Genomic DNA, 18457 nt, shown 5'->3' with positions numbered 1-18457 from the left:
GATGCTGTCATTGGGCTAGTGGTCCTGGATTCTGTAATAAAACATGCAGACCAAGCCATGGGGAGTAAGGCAGTAAGCAGCAACACCCTTCACACTGCCATGGTATCTTAATCTGTCTGGTTCCAGTTTCCTGGCACATACGTGTTCCTGTCCTGACTTCCTTCGATAATGAACATTGTTGTGGAAATATAAGCCAAATAAACACTTTCCTCCCCAATATGCCTTTGGTTACAGTGTTTAATCATAGCAATACTAACAATAACTAAAACAGAAAGAGAGTGATAAAAAGGAGAGGTCAATGTCCCAATATCATCTGCAAGTACATTCTCCAAATGACCAATAACCAAGTCTAAAATGTTTTATTTTCTTCCTGTGGCACCTTTCACCAGGGATCCTGTAACACATGTCAAGATCCAAAACATACTACTCGATTCAAGCTCTCTGGGTGATTCTATGCTAAATGATGGGCATTCTAATAGAAGGTAGAATATATATTTTAGGGTTTTTTTCTGTCTTGAAGAACAAAAGATTACTCCAGTAACATTTTGTCACAAATTCCATGTCTCTTTAAGAACTTCCTTTCTGAATTATTTCATTTGCATGTGAAAGTTCTACCAGGTTCCTTCCCCAAATAATAATGATGCTAAGCTAATAATAACTCAATACTTTCTGATTATATACCATGTAGCAGCCCACGTTCATTATGATAATCTCAATTTTTAATGGTTAACCAATAGAATTGATACGTTTATTTATCTGCACTTATAGACAAGGAAACAGAGGCATATAAGATTACTATTTCAGCATAATATCTTTTTATTTCTTTGATATGATTTAAATTATGGGCAACACTGCCCTACGTGGTGATGGGAGCTTCTGTGGGGAACATGCTAGCAGTTTGACATATAACCAAAGAATTATTTTGAATGAAACTTCAGGTCAGTTGAGCTCAGAGTGTAAGTCTGCTGAGCCTTTGAATGAAGGTGTTCATTGGGATGACACTTGGACCTCCTAATGGTTGGCAGTGTGTGCACTGATCTGGTTTCAGTTGTTGATAAGTATGTTCCAAACTATTGTTTCAGATTAATGAGGTGTACTCCAACTGTTCTTTAAGTAGGTTTTTCTCCCTGAAAAGACAAGGCGAGAACTATACTTCCTTAGCAGCCACAATCCTTTCTCTATTTATTAGTTTTCCTCTATATAGTCAATGCTTCATCATCTGTGTTTTGCTTGTGAAGTCCTGACTCCATTAAAGCAGAACATACCTTAGCCTTGTACATTAAAGATATAATCAATAAATGAAAATGAGATTAGCCTTGGGGTGACACCTTACTTTCTGCTGTGACTAAAGTCTGTGAATCTTTTCATGTCCATGCCCATGCACCTGATCACTCTATCCTATGTAAAGACCTTGGAACATTGAACAAGTTACCTCATCATCTGAAGTTAGCTTAATTCATGTATTCATAAATGGTTGTGTCAAGTTCTTTCTCTTGTTCACAGTATTGATGGATGTATCCTGGGGCCATTTTCCTCTTTGAAGAGCATGAAGATAGCTGAGATACTCCAAATAGCCTTTTAATACACAGGCCTATTTTGTGCGTGGCTCTTTCTGTGATCATTTGTGCATGACTGAGCTTAACCGCTTTGTAGACCTTGTTGATGGATTAAGGAACAAGCAACAAACTGGCAATTTATTCTTAAAGATTAGGTCCCTTTGTATTGAGGTGAAATATATGTTTTGCTTCTCATTTCACTCTTGCTCAGGTGCTGTTTTGATGATTAATTTCATGAAGTATAATTTGAAATTTCCTGGCCGAGCTGCACAGGCAGACAGTAGTGTCCTGAACGAAAGATGCTGTTCTTCTGCAGTGGTGACAGACGTGGGCTGGAAGACAGTCTGCTGTATGCATTTCCATGAGGAGAACTTCAAAGCTCAGCTATAGAATGGGAAGCTCCAAGTCCTTCAGTTATTAACAGGTTTGTGGAGGAACACAGAGCCATGCAGGTGTTGTTAGCCTGCACTTGCCAAGCCATGGCTAACACTTAGCAACCTGCACCATTTGTTTTACCCTCTTGTCCTGTTGACACTATTTTGTTGTTCTATACCATCTGGTTGATTTATTGGGGGCAAAAACAGTTAAAGGTTTGTAGAAGTGATTGCAGCCTGAGGTATAGACTGTCGACAATAAATCAATCTTTAATCTCATTGATGGAAAGATAAGATTTTTTCTTTTATTATTCTTTATTTTTACATATACACTTATATTATTACACACATATAGAATAAACTACCTACAGCAAGAAGAACCATGAAAAATCAAGAATTATATAAATGTGACATTCTTGGTGTTTTGGCTATTTGAATTTGGCAGCCTTGAAGAAAACATCTTTCCTGTCTAGATGTGTCTAAAATTATGAATGTAAATCAATGTCTATCATGTCTCATCATTGTCAACTTAAAACATCTATTTAGACCTAAAAACACCTTAACCTCTAAACAACTAAGTTAATTGTAAAATTAAACTATCTGGTCTTCAACCCCATCAGAGACTTGAGAAGGAATAAAATTAATTCTATTCACACTCTCTCTATTTCTTCCTGTTCTTCTGTTCCCTCTCACAATGATGACCTCTTCTTTTTTAATTACAATTGTTACATATATACATATTATATATATTACATATATAAAACCCGTTGAGACTTATATATGTATCTGTTTGGGCTGACCACTGGGAATTAGATAACCTACCACGGTTGGTTTTTTTTTCTTTTCTATAGACTCTCTTAAGAGTCACTGCCTATAGCTCTTCATTTAGGTAAAGAGCCTTGTGAGATTTCCACATCTATGTTGGCATGCAGGTTTTTTTCAGCTATCTATATCATTGAGATTTCATGGGGGCAACCTCCCTGTCCCTGTCATATAGAGGAGACACCACTGTACAGCTGCTGACATATTTGTCTTCTGTCTCTTAGAATCTTCCCAACTTCTCTTCCATAAAGTTCCCTGAGCCTTATATGTAGAAGTTGCACTGAATAGGTATCAATTGAGGCTGGGTATCCCATGGTTAGTGGTTTCTACTTTTTGCCTAGCTGTGCCTTTTGTAATGACCTTCATCTGATTAAAAATGAAGGCTCTTTGATCTTGAGAGAGAGAGAGAGAGAGAGAGAGAGAGAGAGAGAGAGAGAGAGAGAGAGAGAGAGAGAGAGAGCGCTACACTTTCTGTGGACATAAGGCTGAGTGTTTACTACGCAATTAGCAATTACACCAGTGTGAGGAAGTGGTGCTAGTATGTTCTTCTCTAGGGTGGGTTGACAGTGCCACGCATGAGTTCACTACCATTTGGTAAGCCATAAGTCTAGTTAGACCCTCTCGTCATGCTGGTTGTTATTATGGTTCATAAACATTATAGCTATAAAGGATCATTGATCATGCCCTGCCCTCCTTGGCAGCTTGCAGGGCACCTCCCAGGAGAATATGAGAATTAGTCCTGAGGTCAGTTACAGGTGCTTGTGTACCCTTTCATTCTTTATACTGCTCCTCAACCCTCGTTACCATGGCAATGGTCCCTTTTGCTTTGCTGATTTTTTAATGTTCCTCCAGGATATGTATTCACAACTGAAGATTGGGAGCTAGGAACCCCCAGTTAAAGGGAACATGTAGCATTTCTATTTCTGAGTCTGTGTTATTTTACTCAGTATGTTCTTTCCTAGTTTCATCCATTTTCCTGCAAAGTTCAAGATGGTTAAAATATAAATGAATAGTATTCCACAGTGTATGTGCATCACATTTTCATTATCCATTTATTAGCTGAAGGATGTTTAGATTGTTTTCACTTCCTAGCTATTGTGACTAGAGCAGCAATGAACACAGCAGAGCAGATATCTATAATGTAGGGTGATGTTGAGTTCTTTGAGTATATGCCAAAAAGTAGTAAAGCTAGATCACACAGTGGGTTTATCTTTAACCTTTCTGAAAATTCTCCTCACTGATTCCTGTTGTTGTTAACTTAGAAGGAGGGCCGAATAAATGTTTAGTATTAGCCCTAAAACGATTATGGTGGTATTTTATAACGCTATTAATCAATAAAAACATAGAAACCTGTTATATTTAAAAATAGCCTTGGTTCACCTGGGGCAGGGCAGATACTAATCCCCTAAACTATCTCCCATACTGGCACAGGTATCCCGTACCCTGCCCCAATCCCATGCCATCTGCTTCTAAAAATTTCTATGGAGCTACCTCCCATCCATAATCCCAAATACTTGCTAATGTTCATCATCTGGGCCAAATCCTTCATGCAACTGGCCATGTGCTTCTCCTCCACCTAACCCATGGTTGTGGCCTCCTACATTTCTCTCTTCCTCTCTCTCCCCAGATCCTCTTCTGATCTCTGACTGCTTCCTTTCCCAAGAACCTCTCTGTCTTATCAGTACAGGAACCTTAGCCATGCCTACTCCATTTGCCCTGCCCAGGGGTGTTGATTTTAAATGGGAGTAAGCTCTTAGGCAAAGTTACAAATATTTTGGTGTATATGTGAGTCTGCTCCTTTGGGCAGCAAACAGACCAACCTCCAACAGATTCCTACAGTGGCTGCACTAGTTTGCTGTCCTACCAGCCGTGAGTGAGGGTTCTCTTCCCCCTCATCCTCTTCATAAAATTAAAATAAAACAAAACAGTCAATTCAGAGAATAGGAAACCCACAGAGTGGAAGAGAACCTTTGCCTGATACAGACCTGATAGAGTACTAATATTCAGAATATTAAAAAAAAATCCCCTAAACATAGAATCGAAAAACAACAAAAAACCCCAACAAAAACAAAACAACCCACAAAGCCAACCAACAACCAAAAAACAAACAAACAAACAAACAAAAAACCCAAAACCCTCCCACAAATGGCACACTAAAAATGGGTTAAATATCTTAACATAGAGCTTTCAGAAGAAGAAAAAAATCGCTAAGAAATATTTTGAAATGTGTGTTTTTTTTAACATGCTTAGTGATTAGAGAAACAAAAATTAAGATTACATCGAGAATCAACCTTAACCCCAGTGAGAATGGGCAGTATCAACAAAACCCCTCAGGACAGAGATGGTGAGGACGTGGGTGAATAAGAACTGCATTCGCTGCTGCAGAAGTTGCAAACTGCTGAAGTAACTCTAGTAGAACAAACGCCCAGAAAGCCAATCTAGTCCTCAGCTCTGTCGGGCTTTGGGATATGCCTGAAGGGCTCCCATTCTAGCCCACCGACACTTGTTCAGCCATGTTGTGTTTTCTTTTATAAGACTCACTTTGGTTTACGTGTATATGTGTGGGTGTGCACGTATGTGCATGTGCATCTGTGTGCAGGTGTCCATGGAGGCTGGAAGAGGGCGCCTTGTTCTCTTGGAACTGTAATGTCAGGTGGTTGAGAGTTGCCTGATGCTGGTGCTGGGATCAGGACTCTTGACCTTTGTAAGAGCAACAGGAGTTTCCCACTTTTGGGCCATCTTTCCAGATCCCTCTATTATACGTTTTTCTATGACATGCAGAATTAGTTTGTATTTTACTCACCTATTTAGCACAGTAAACTTTTACGTTGAGGTGACTAAAAATGGACCTTCAAGTGTTTAAGGAAACAACTGTAGCTCATGTAACTTGAAGACAATTATGCAGATATTCTTTCAGGGACATTGTCTTACTATGTATTCCAAGTTGTATTGGAACTCACGATTCTCTTACTGCCATCTTTCCATTGCTGGGATTATAGACAGTATAACCTGGGAATCATATTTTCAGTGAAACTTTACCTGTGATTATGGAGGTTCATTAAATAATAGCTAGCATGATTTATGCCATCCCATGGCCAGTTTATCCTACAACTTGAGTTTTCTAGTTAGAAAAACTAATAATAATTTGTCTTTGGCATTAGATGAAATGATATGTGACATCACTTGAGCCCTGAAGGAAATCATGCCATCTTGAACTTACTGGCCTGGCTCACACTGAATTAGAGTTACTCACCATTTCTTCCTTTGGGCCAAAAAAAAAAAAAAAAAAAAAAAAAAAGCATTTGTGAGATCATCCTTCTGAGCATAGATTACTGTCTCAAGGAAAAGCAGACAACCAATTGAAAGGATGAGCAGAACGATGGTGTTTTTCTAAGGTTGCGTGGTAGGGGTTTCACAGATTTGTTTCCCTCACTTGGTTTGGGATCTGATGGAGGTGCGATTTAGATGCTTACTGCTTGAAGTTCTGTTAGTGCAAGTTTTAATACAGCACTGCAGACAAAATGATAGGATTTGGTCCTGGGCACTAATTAATGATTAGGAGGTTCAGGATAATTCATCAGGATCCAAGATCACATAGAAAAGAGGAGTGGAGATTTTTGTGAGACAATTTTGATTGGTCCTCAAAGTATCAAGTTCCCTTGTTCTAGGCCACCTTTTTAAGGATGTGACTGAGATTACTTATTGTCTATTGTAAAAGATTCACATTACTCTTCAGGTCATCTGTCCTCCCCTCCAGCCCCAGCCCAGTCCCAGCCCCAGCCGCAGCTCCAGCCCCTGCCCCTGCCCCAGCCCCAGCCCCAGCCCCAGCCCCTGCCCCAGCCCCTGCCCCAGCCCCTGCCCCTGCCCCAGCCCCTGCCCCTGCCCCTGCCCCAGCCCCAGCCCCTGCCCCTGCCCCAGCCCCTGCCCCAGCCCCTGCCCCTGCCCCTGCCCCAGCCCCTGCCCCTGCCCCTGCCCCAGCCCCAGCCCCTGCCCCTGCCCCAGCCCCTGCCCCTGCCCCTGCCCCTGCCCCTGCCCCAGCCCCTGCCCCTGCCCCTGCCCCAGCCCCTGCCCCTGCCCCAGCCCCAGCCCCTGCCCCAGCCCCTGCCCCAGCCCCTGCCCCTGCCCCAGCCCCTGCCCCTGCCCCTGCCCCAGCCCCTGCCCCTGCCCCAGCCCCTGCCCCTGCCCCTGCCCCTGCCCCAGCCCCAGCCCCTGCCCCAGCCCCTGCCCCTGCCCCTGCCCCAGCCCCTGCCCCAGCCCCTGCCCCTGCCCCTGCCCCAGCCCCAGCCCCAGCCCCAGCCCCTGCCCCAGCCCCTGCCCCAGCCCCTGCCCCTGCCCCTGCTCCTGCTCCAGCCCCAGCCCCAGCCCCTGCCCCAGCCCCTGCCCCAGCCCCTGCCCCAAGCCCTGATCTCCATCCTTTATCTCTCTCTCCAACCACTACCTCTGTGTATTTTTTCTTTTCTTTTTTTTTTTTATTAATTTATTCTTGTTACATCTCAATGGTTATCCCATCCCTTGTATCCTCCCGTTCTTCCCTCCCTCCCATTTTCCCCTTATTCCCCTCCCCTATGACAGTTCCTAAGGGGGATTACCTCCCCTGTATATGCTCATAGGGTATCAAGTCTCTTCTCGGTAACCTCTGTGTATTTTATTTCTCCTTCTGAGTGGGATTTAAGAATCCTCACTTGGGTCCTCCTTGTTACTTATTTTCTTTGGATCTGTTCCAGAGAAATTGTGGGTGGGGTCATCTCTGTGACAAGCTGGAAACCTAAGTCAGAATAGGCCTCTGGGAGGATATGAGGGGGAATCTAGCTGAGACTTCTAGTAGCCTGAGGGAGGGAGTAACCTGGGAGACTGAAGAGGACACCCTCTAACTAGACATGACTTCTAGTGGAGTTTGGAGAACACCAACCCACCCACAACCACTTTGATCTAAAACTTACCCTGCCTATAAGACATGTAGAGATTGAGGGAATATTCAACCAATGACTGGCCCAACCCAGGACACACCCCAGGGTAGAAAGCCAAACTCTGACACTATTAATGATACCCTGCTATGCTTACAGACAGGAGCCTCTCAGAGGACAACTCTGAGGGGCTCTACCCAGTAGCAGTTTGAAACATGCTGAGACTTGAAGCAAAACATTGGGTGAAGCATAGGGAGTCTAGTTAGCAAGTGGGGGTGAAAGATAAAGGACCTAGAGGTGACAAGGGCTCTATAGGAAGACCAATAGACCCAACTAACCAGGGCCCAGAGTGGCCTGTGGAGTCTGAAGCACCAACCAAGGACAAGGTATAGACTGGACCTAGGTCCTTTACATAGGTGTAGTTGATGAGCAGCTCAGGCTTCAGGTGGGTTCACTTGTAAATAGAGCAGGGAGTGTCTCTGACGTGGACTCTTGTTGCTTCCTTTTTGATCATTTTCCCTATGGGATTGCCTTGACAGGCCACAGGGGAAGAGAACGAACTCAGTCCTCATTTGACTGGATGAATTGGGGTGGGTGGGTACATCAGGGCTCCTCTTTTCTGAGGAATTGGGGAGAAAGATGGGGAAAGGAGGATGGGCCTGGGAAGAAAAGAGGAAGGGAGCTACAATTGGTGATGTAAAATGAGTAAATTAATTAATAAAAATTCAGATTATGTGGGAAACTAACAGGGGCATGATACTACCTGTTACAGGAGAGTACAATGGGGCTATTGATTAGGCAGAAATCATTCCTCTCAAGGGATAGTTTCCAACAACCAGAGTACTTTTTTGGGCAGTTTCTTCAAGCTATTTCCAGGCAGTAAGGATGTAACCATGTTCCAAATTTTCTTCCTTCATTTAACCCTGCATCAGAAGACTATTTATTATCCTCACATCAAATCATTATATCAAGATACTTACAATGAATTCTTACAGTTTTGCTTCAGATTGTCTTAAATGTCCTGATCTTCCAAATTTTATGTTTTATAGCATTCCATTCTCACTCACTATCTAACCTGACAGGAATATAGAGTTTAATAATATATAACATATAACACACATTTATAGATTATAAAATATTTTTATAAATGCGTATAACACACATATGTATACATATATACATATATATGTAAAAGGTCTTAAGCTAAGTAGTTGCATGATTTCTGTTTGAAGATATTAGACTTCTGAAACACAGGCTCTGAGATATTTTACACATTAACAACACTAAGCCAGGTGTGATGGCACACGTCTTTAATCCCAGCACTTTGTAGGCAGAGGCAGGTGGATCTCTGTGGGTTCAAGGGCAGCCTGGTCTACAGAGTGAGGTCCAGGACACTCAGGGCTACACAGAGAAACCCTGTCTAGAAAACCCAAAAAACAAACAAGCAAGCAAACAAACAAAAACCATCACTAACGAGTGTTCCTACAGTTTTCTCTCATGGTTCCACAGAGGGGAAGGTCCAGGTGAGCAGGAGGTAGTTTGAATTTTACAAGGGCAGCACAGTGGTAAAGATACTTGAAATGTTTATAAAGAAAGCAGAGCTCACTTGTCCTTATTCCTGGGGGATACTCTATCTGTGTCATTCAAGACTATTTATGATATAAACATCCTCAAATAGGTAGTCTGGAAAAAAGAGTAGTTAGGTACCACTCACAGGTTATTCTGCAGTATGAGGGTTCCCTGGAGAGTAGCTCTGACAGGAATGACCTAACACACAACTTCATGGTTCTACGACTGTCTCACCATTTTATTTTTCTCTTCCATGAGCCCCTTGAACCTGTCCTCATCTGGAAATTCTTTCTAGAAGACCTCAAAACCCAGAGGTCTCAGATTGACTCAAATCTCTAACATTTTGTTTCATTAAGCCTAAACATCCTCAGAGGTTGTATCAGGGTTTCCTTGTTTTCAGCCTGGGGTCCTTGACTTCTGTGCTTTCTCATTTCTCTGAGGCATCTCTCCTTTCCCTGCTCTGTCTGAGCTCTAACTCCTGTCTCTCATGCTCTCCCTCTTCCCTTGTGCCGTCTTTTGTTCTTGCTTCCCATGGCACTGCTCTTGGGTTATCTACGGCCTGATTTCTGTGTTGTCATTGTGCCCCACACCCACCAAGCTTCCCAACAAATGTGGAAGAACAGCAAGCGACCTTATTGATGTAAGCATTAAACATGATAATTTCCAATTTTAGCAATTTCAGTCAATCTTCCTAGTTCACATTTCTTACTTTTACAATATCTGAGTGGTAAACACCACCACAGCAGTGAAAACTGAAATGGGCCTCAGATAATGGTCACAATAAAATGTTCATTATAATGCTGATAGTAAATATAAGAGGTATATTATTTCTGCCTTACCTCTCCCAGGGAAATGGACCTAAAGCACTTTAAGTTTCAGGAGTAAAAATAACTAATCCTTTCTTGAAGTTAGATTAAAATAGAACATACTCAACAGGTTATTTTGTGGTCATTTTTATTCAATTTCATTCCAAGTTCAGCAAAAGGACTTTGCAAGGTGACTTACAATTTTTCTCATTTTTCATTTTGTTATTTTCCATCAGACTGCTAAACACATTGCTGGGTGTCAAAAGCTTTTGCCATTAGGGTAGTGAAGAGGCTATGCAGGCAGCGGATACACTGTTGATGGTTTTAGTTTATGATGCGTTTCAAGCTGTGCCTCTCCTACAGTTAAATCCTTTAGCACCTTCAGTGGGGTGATCCATCTCATGTGTGAGACCCTTAAGTACCTTTGTTTCAAATAGAAAAATGTCAAGTCTGATGTTAGTCTGGGAAGGCCCAGGGTCTGTTGGGTTTTAAAGAGAAAACCTGAGATTGAGCAACATTGTAAAATGGGGGCGGTTTGGTTGTCCTACTTTCTGATGTTTTTCTCCTTTAGGACAGTTCTTATACAAAGTCAAATTTGTATGGACATCATTTACTAACCATCCAATATTTACATTTGGAACTAATAACTGGGAAAATTCAATAAAAAAACTGACAGCATAGCTACTTCCAATTAAGAGAGAAAAGATAAAAGAAGATGCCATTAGTTAGGAGGAGCTTAGGAAAACCTGTGTCATCATACAAGAATGAAGCCAACACTGGGTGTTAGAAAGGTTTTATTTGCTGGTAAATTTCCTTGAAAATTAAGAAGTGGTTTTCCCTATAAAAGCAATGCTAAACACAGTAGGTCTGAGTCTTGAAAGCAAAAGCTGGTTTCAGTTACTAAGACTCTGAAGCATAGAAGTGTCACATGGCCTACTTAATGAAAGACTTATAATAATGTGGGTACAACCTCTGGGTGTAGGGTTTATTTGGTTTTTTTAGATAATGTTTTAATGTTTTTAATTTTTTTACATATACATTTATATTATTACACACATATAAAATAAACTACATACAGCAAGAAGAACCATGAAGCAATCAGGAATTATATCACTACAGTGATTTGAGTATTTGTATTTGGCAACCTTGAAGAAAACATTTTCCTATCTTGGTGGATCTAAAATTCTGAATATAAATCAGTATCTATTATATCACATCTCTTTCAATGTAAAACATCTATCTAGACCTAAAAACATCTTAAACCCTAAACAACAAAGCTTAATTGTGAAACTGTTTGATCAGCCCTACCGGCTATTTTCCTGCCACTTTAAAATTAGGGAGACTGGAAAGAAATCTTTGGAAGCAGTTTTTTTTTTTTAAATCAAGTCTGGCATGAGGAAAGCTTCTCTCTTTTCTCCCCCTCCTTCCTCTTGTTCATCAGAATAGGGCAGGTTCTCATCTGGGGGCTCTTATGAATTGAGGTGGTGTTTACTTTCTCCTTGCTCCGGACATAGCAATATGCCATATTTATGCTCACTTTCCTTTGACGAAGAGAAGAGCAGATTACAGGATGCCGAAATCATTTCAGTGACAGTCTTCTGATTTTTATTTTTATTTTTATTTTTGCAGCAAAGCTCTATGGTTTAATGTACGAGAACTCACTGATGCTCACAGGGCCTGGCTGAGGAGTGGGAAGGGAAGAAGCATTTTACATGTCTTCCAGAAAGGCACAGAGCAGCTGGTGGAGTGCAATGGAGCTGCTGCAATCTGCATTCCACCCTTATGAAGGGCAGTGGGAAGGGAAACAGCAGGGCCTCCCACACCTTGCTTGCATTACGTGATGATGGTCCTTTCTCATCCACAGCCTGGAGCTACTCAGGACACCCACAATAAAGCCTGCAGTGCTGTTTCTCTGCCATACTACTACTACTCAGTGTGACACAGGCTCCTTAGTGCACCCGGGCTACATCTGCCAAGGCAGATTTGTCAGGTCCTTGGTATTTACAAGAGAGAGAGATGTCTGACACCCTGTGTCTTACACAGGTAATTGACTTTCTCTAGAATCACAGTTCTGTAAGTCCTGGGCTCTCTGAATCACAATTTCAGATTTGATTAAGTAAAGTTTTCTTTCTTCCTTGATGTCTGTTTTTCTCAGAGTCACAAACTTTTGTCACATTATGAGAGAAATGGGAAAACGCCAGGTTGAGATATGGGCTATGTGGATGAGACTAGAAGCCCCTGTCAGGATCCTGGTGCTGGTAACAGGGGCGCCTCTCAGTGCTGCGATGCGAATCTCTGGTCTCCTGTGAGTTCTTAACACCTCTGCTTCTCAGCCCAAGGAGCGACAGTATTTCCGTTCCTTAGGTGAAAATCACAGAAATTTAGTGGAATTAAAAAAAAAAAAAGCAGCAGCCAGCTACAGGCAGGAACCTCCTACTTGGATTCTCTTCATTTAGAAACTGTAGTTTTAACAGCTTCTTGGATAAAAATTATTTTTAAAAATTTGCTTTAAATGATTGGATGAGAAGAAAGTAATAAAAGTTTGAATAAAGGCATCAGATTTTGTTACCTGCTAAGCCTTTGAGGAGACTCCTAAAAGTATGTAAAAGTTTAATTGTAGATTGCCATTTCTAAAGAAGGACCACCACGCACTGATGCTTTGTGGTGTAGGTGCACACCTGTGGAGGCCAGCGGTCAAGGTCAGAGGTCTTCCTGAATTGCACGCCAGCTGACTTTTTGGAGACAGATGCTCTTACTGAACTTAGGAACTTGCTGATGGGCTAGCCTGGCTGGTCAAAAAGGCCCAGAGATTTCCCCCTACCTTAATCCCCTTCATACTGAGGTTGTAGATATGCAACATACATCTTTTTAGTTGGGTGCTTAGGGTCTGAACTGAGGTCATCTTGGTTGTGCAGCAAGTGTTTAACCAAGCAAGTCAGCTCACAGACCTGTGTTTGAAACTTTGTTTAACTGATTGTTTTTATGTATTCTAAGAGGGAAGGTACTGATATTGCAAATTTTTGTCATTTAGGTTGAGCCAAGATTCTGAAATCCTACCTGCTTTCATGTATACATGGGAGGAATCAGAGGCCTGGTAATTTCTTGATGTTTTAGACACTGAGCTACTTTTAACACTTCCTTTTAGTAAAAACTCTGACTGGGCTTCAGGGCAATGACTCCTGTCCCACCTTTATTCCCTGTACTTTAGTAAAGCAGCTTAATATTTTCCTAATTTCTCTAGTTGCAATTTCTAGATTATAGATGGCCACTGTAGCATCTACTAGGGACCCTTCACAGTGCCCCTGGGCATTTATGCTCACTTCTGTATGTTATCGAGCTTCACAGGCATTGTTACTTTGGTCACTCTTTTGTGAGAGTCCTACATAACAGTTGAATAATAGCATAGCTCATGTTGAAAGAGAACAAGATAAAAATATTACGTGGATAGAAGCCAAAAAGTTGAACTCAAAGGAACTTAGTGATCATTAGGAGCTGAACAGAGGAGTTGGGGACCTGGAAGTGATTGTATATTGGGTATCAAAACACAGTGGATGTTGTCTACCATCCTATTTCACAATAGGACAAACTATAGCAAAAAAACCCGACCTATTGCATATGTGTATATGTATATACATACACATATAGTATATATACATGCACATATAATACACACACACATATATATATTGCATCTTTTTGTGTGTCTGTGTGAACTGGAGCATGCATGTGTGTGTATCGTTGTCCATGTTTGGGCACACACATGTGCATGTGTGTGAATGTGCATGTGAAGATCCAAAGCTGATATCTGCTGACAGTTACAGTCATTTTCTTTTTCACTAATTGAGGCAGGTTCCCTCACATAACTCAAAACTACTAATCCGAGCTAGTCTAGAAAGCCACATGCCTCAGGGACGCTGTCTCTGTCTTCCAACTCCCAGGATTACAGGTAGATTACACATTCCTACTCTTTTTTACATGGTTTTAAGAATCTGAACTCCGATTTTCATGCTTGCACATCAAGCACTTTATCGACTGAGTCATCTTCCAGCTTCCTTTTCCAAATTTTATGAACAGAAAGAAATAGGGAGATAACATGCTAATTATTCAGATTTTATAATTGCACATGAAACATAGTTAATTAGCACAATGTTCACCACAAATATAAACAATTATTTGTCAATGAAAAAGAAATTAAAAAATTTAAAAGCTAATAAGATGAACATTGCACAGGCCAGGATGGCATACATACCTTTTAAGGACTAATGTATTTTATAGTAAATCTATAGGCTTATCTTCAAGGATCTCTGAAAGAAAATATCAGTGAGAAGTAAAGATGAATTCAGGGAAGCCAAAAATATGGCAGTCCCATACACTGTTTAGACAGGTAAAATTTATAGTTCCTGTGTTTAATTTACCAGCCCAGGGTTATTATCATTGTTAGCACTGATTTCTGGTGGCATAGTTGACTTTGACAGAAAGCTGACAGACCCTGACCATGACCCTGACCCTGATCTGATACCTAGAGGAACAGAGCTCAGTTGATCAAAAGTTAGAGACACGGTTTTGTCAACCATTTGCCCACAGTTATTGAATTCTAAAATGAGAAATTGTTACCAGAGATGAGGTTTCTTCCTTTGTCTCTTGATTGTGAACGTGAATATAGTTATTGCAAGCACATAAGAGGAATGACTCTCTGAGAGTGAGCCTAAATCAAGGAAGCAGAACTTGGCAAGGCAAGAGAAACTGAACCAGGGCAGTTTGGTGAGCCAGGACCAAAGATTTTTTTTCCTTTTAAAATTTATTTATTTAGTTACTCACTTTACATCCCAATTATAGCCTCCTTCCTCTTCTCCTTCTGGTTTCACCCTCCCTCCTTCTTCCTCCTCCTCTCACTACTTTTCAACTCCCCGGAAAAGGTAAGTGCCCCCCAACTAACCTACCCCAGCACATCATGTTAGTACTGCTGAGCACATGCTCTTCCATGTTGGCCTGGCAAGACAGCCACACTAGGGGGAAAGTGATTGAAAAGCAGGCAACAGAGTCCATCTCAAATGCATTCCCACTCCTTTTACTTGGGGATCCACATGAAGACTAAGCTGCCCATCATGTACGTATGTGTAGAGGGCATAGATCCAACACAACATGGTCCTTGGTTGGTACTTCAGTCTCTACAAGTCCTCCTGGGCCCAGGTTAGTTGATTCTGTTGATCTTGTGGAGCTCTTGTCCTCTCTGGGTCCTTCTATTCTTCCCCTTATTCAGCCACAAGGCTTCCTGTATTCTGCCCAATGTTTGGCTGTGAATCTCAGCATCTGTTTTGATCCTTTGTTGGATGGAGCCTCTTGGAGGACAGTCATGCTAGGCTGCAAGTGTAGCAGAGTGTTAATGGTGTCAAGGGTTGCTTTTCTCCCATAGGGTGGATCTTGGATTGGGCCAGGCATTGGTTGGACATTCCCTCCATCTCTGCTCAATCTTTATCCCTGCGTATCTTGTAGGCAGGGTAAATTTTGAAAAGAAGTTTCTATGGGAGGGCTGGTGTTCCCTTCCCTCCTCTAGGAGTCTTCTCTAGTTAGAGGGTGGCCTCTCCAGTCTCCATGACTCCCACACCTAGGGGTCTCAACTAGAGTTACCCCCATATCTTCCCAGGCGCCTACCCTTTCCTTGATCTCTAGCTTGTCTCAGAGATGCCCCAGCCCACAGTTTCTATTCTAGAGCAAGTCCTCTGTCCTCCCCACAGCTGATCCCCACCCTTAATTCCTTCTGATTTCCCTTTCCTATTCTGCTTCATCTCTTCAACCACTTCTGGTATCTATTTGATTTCCCCTTCTATCTGGCACTTTCTCAGACATTTGGGACTAGTTCTATCTTAAGACCCAGTAAGTCCTGGGCATGTGCCCAAAAGATGCTCCACATTCAACAAAGAGATTTGTTCAACTGTGTTCATAGCAGCTTTATTTGTAATAGCCAGTATCTGAAAACAACCTAGATATCCCTCAACTGAAGAATGGATAAAGATAGTGTGGTACATTTACACAATGGAATACTACTCAGCTATCAGAAACAAGGACACCATGAAAATTTCAAGCAAATGAATGGAACTAGAATATATCATCCTGAGTGAGGTAACCCAGACCCAGTAGACACACATGTTCACTTATTATCAGATTTTAGCTATTTAGTACAGGGTAACCATACTACAATTAATAGACTCAACGAAGCTAAGTAACTAAGAGGGCCAAGAGAAGATGCTTGAATCTCACTCTGAATTGAAGTTTCACTTTTGGTTTAAGCCACAGTGTGTTGGGCAAATACACTGAGTTTTCATGAGTTGGTGTAGAGTTGGAATCTCAAAAAAGGCAAGTGAACAAGCCACATTACTGACCCCCTGCTTATTGCTTTTTGACTGGAAAAACAAACGGCTTAACTTAAAAAAAAATGGATACAAATGACATTTCTAATGAGTGCTTCATTAAATGGCAAATATGACGCCAGTCAACTTTCAGAGTAAATATTTGCACAAAACTGAATAAGAAAAAGCTGAATGGTGGCCTGAGAGTTTGGCATATGTGATTGGATTGATCTTCCACTACATTATTCAGTAATTAATCACCTAACAAATACTTTGTGCACAAGGGAAAAATATTTTAAATTTTTTAAACAAGGGGATAGGAAATGCCTTAATAGGTAAATTGTTTGCTGTGGAAGTTGCATGGCTTGAATTCAAGTCCCTAGAACCAACATAAAAGCAAAACAAGAGGAAAAGACAGGAGGATCTCTGCAAACTTGAGGGTCAGTTTGCCTGCTGCAGTGAGTGATGAGTAAGAGCAACCCTGCGTCAAACAGCATAGAAGGGAAAGGTTGATGTTTGATGTTGTCCTCAGACTGCCACAAGTGATGTGACATATGGTGCTACTCACAAACATAACTGCACAAGTCACACAAACACATGCAAGCACACACACACACACACACACACACACACACACACACACACACACACACAGAGTACAGATTGAGGAGTTGTCAAAAAGAGGAAGCTAAACGAGAAAGTGAGCAAATTAAGTTAATTCATTGGACATTTATACAGAGAGTAGGAGACTCAGGACTTAGTCTTGACTTTGTGAAAGGGTAAGTAAGAACACTGCTACGGAGTGGAATTTAAACTTCCCCACAGCAGAGGAGAGATCAGAACTACTAGGGGGCATAATTCTGGAGACTGAGGAATTTGTGGAACTTGAACCATGCGGCCAATGTGGTTGATAGATAAGACAATTGCAGAGATTGTGTATGGTGAGTCTCTGACTGTTTCTCCCTTTGCTTCACCCCTCTGTAGTCTCTCTCTGTCTCTCTGTCTCTCTGTCTCTCTGTCTCTCTGTCTCTCTCTGTCTCTCTCTCTCTCTCTCTCTCTCTCTCTCTCTCTCTCTCTCTCTCTCTCTCTCTCTCTCTCATGAAGTTGTCCACTCCTGGCCGGCTCACCTCTGATGAGTACTGATCAGTGTTAAATAGTGCTTTGAACAAGCACAAACAGTGGGATAGAATCAGAAAGCAAATAACTTTGGGATTCTCTACTCCTTGTACTTCATTCACCTGGGAGCATTTCTTCCTTATTCCAAAATGACAGAAGACACTGCAGTCTTGGTAGCAAAAACTTCTGTCAAACCTCCATAAATTGGATGCACACAGCTAGGGATAGTTTATGAAGAGCCGCTTCTTCCTTCCCACACTTGTGTACTGATCCTTTTCTTCATGTCCAGTAGCCATGGTTTCTGAATGCTCTAATTCTCAAGCCTGGTGGAGGTGTAGTGAGGATGCTCGAGGGGGGCAAGAGAGTTCTTTACTGGTATTGTAAAAACTGCCTCCATTCTCTGTGAGCATGGTCGAGGTTTACATATAGTTCTCTGCCTCAAGGACTCCCTGTGGGTTGGTTAAAGATCACCCAGCCGCTGTGGTCCTATTACATGGGGCTGTCTTGAGGAGGCAAAGTGCCCTCTCATGTACTCTACCGCATGAGGTTACTGCTGATCCCTGAGCACTCAGCCCTTTTCATCTCACTACTTTTTGAAGAGGGCCATTTGTGTTTCTAGTGCACTCTCTTAGGCAAGACCTAAAATGACTCCAGTGCAGTGTTCTCTAGGCACAGCACTCCCAGAGAGCCCTCTAGGGTCCTTTGTCCTCAGGCGTTCTAGGAAGGCCAGGTAATCACCAAATTGCTCCCTCCCCTTTGCTCTGCCATCAGGGCTCTGGCTACTTTCTGTCCTTAGAAGTGTGAGTCAGACAAATTGAGCTCTTTCTTGATCTGAAAGAACGGTTATTAGATTTTCTCAGTTGTTCTGTTGAATCCTTTTCACTAGCTTTGAGGCCAGAAAAGACATACCTTTACTCACTTTTTTGAGGTAGAAAAATTGGTGTCCACATAATTCATAAAGAT

This window comes from Acomys minous, assembly GCF_964271855.1.
Source record: "Acomys minous genome assembly, chromosome: 8".
In the NCBI taxonomy this organism is placed as follows: domain Eukaryota; kingdom Metazoa; phylum Chordata; class Mammalia; order Rodentia; family Muridae; genus Acomys; species Acomys minous.
The sequence above is the reverse complement of the archived record's forward strand: the minus strand, read 5'-3'. Positions refer to the sequence as shown.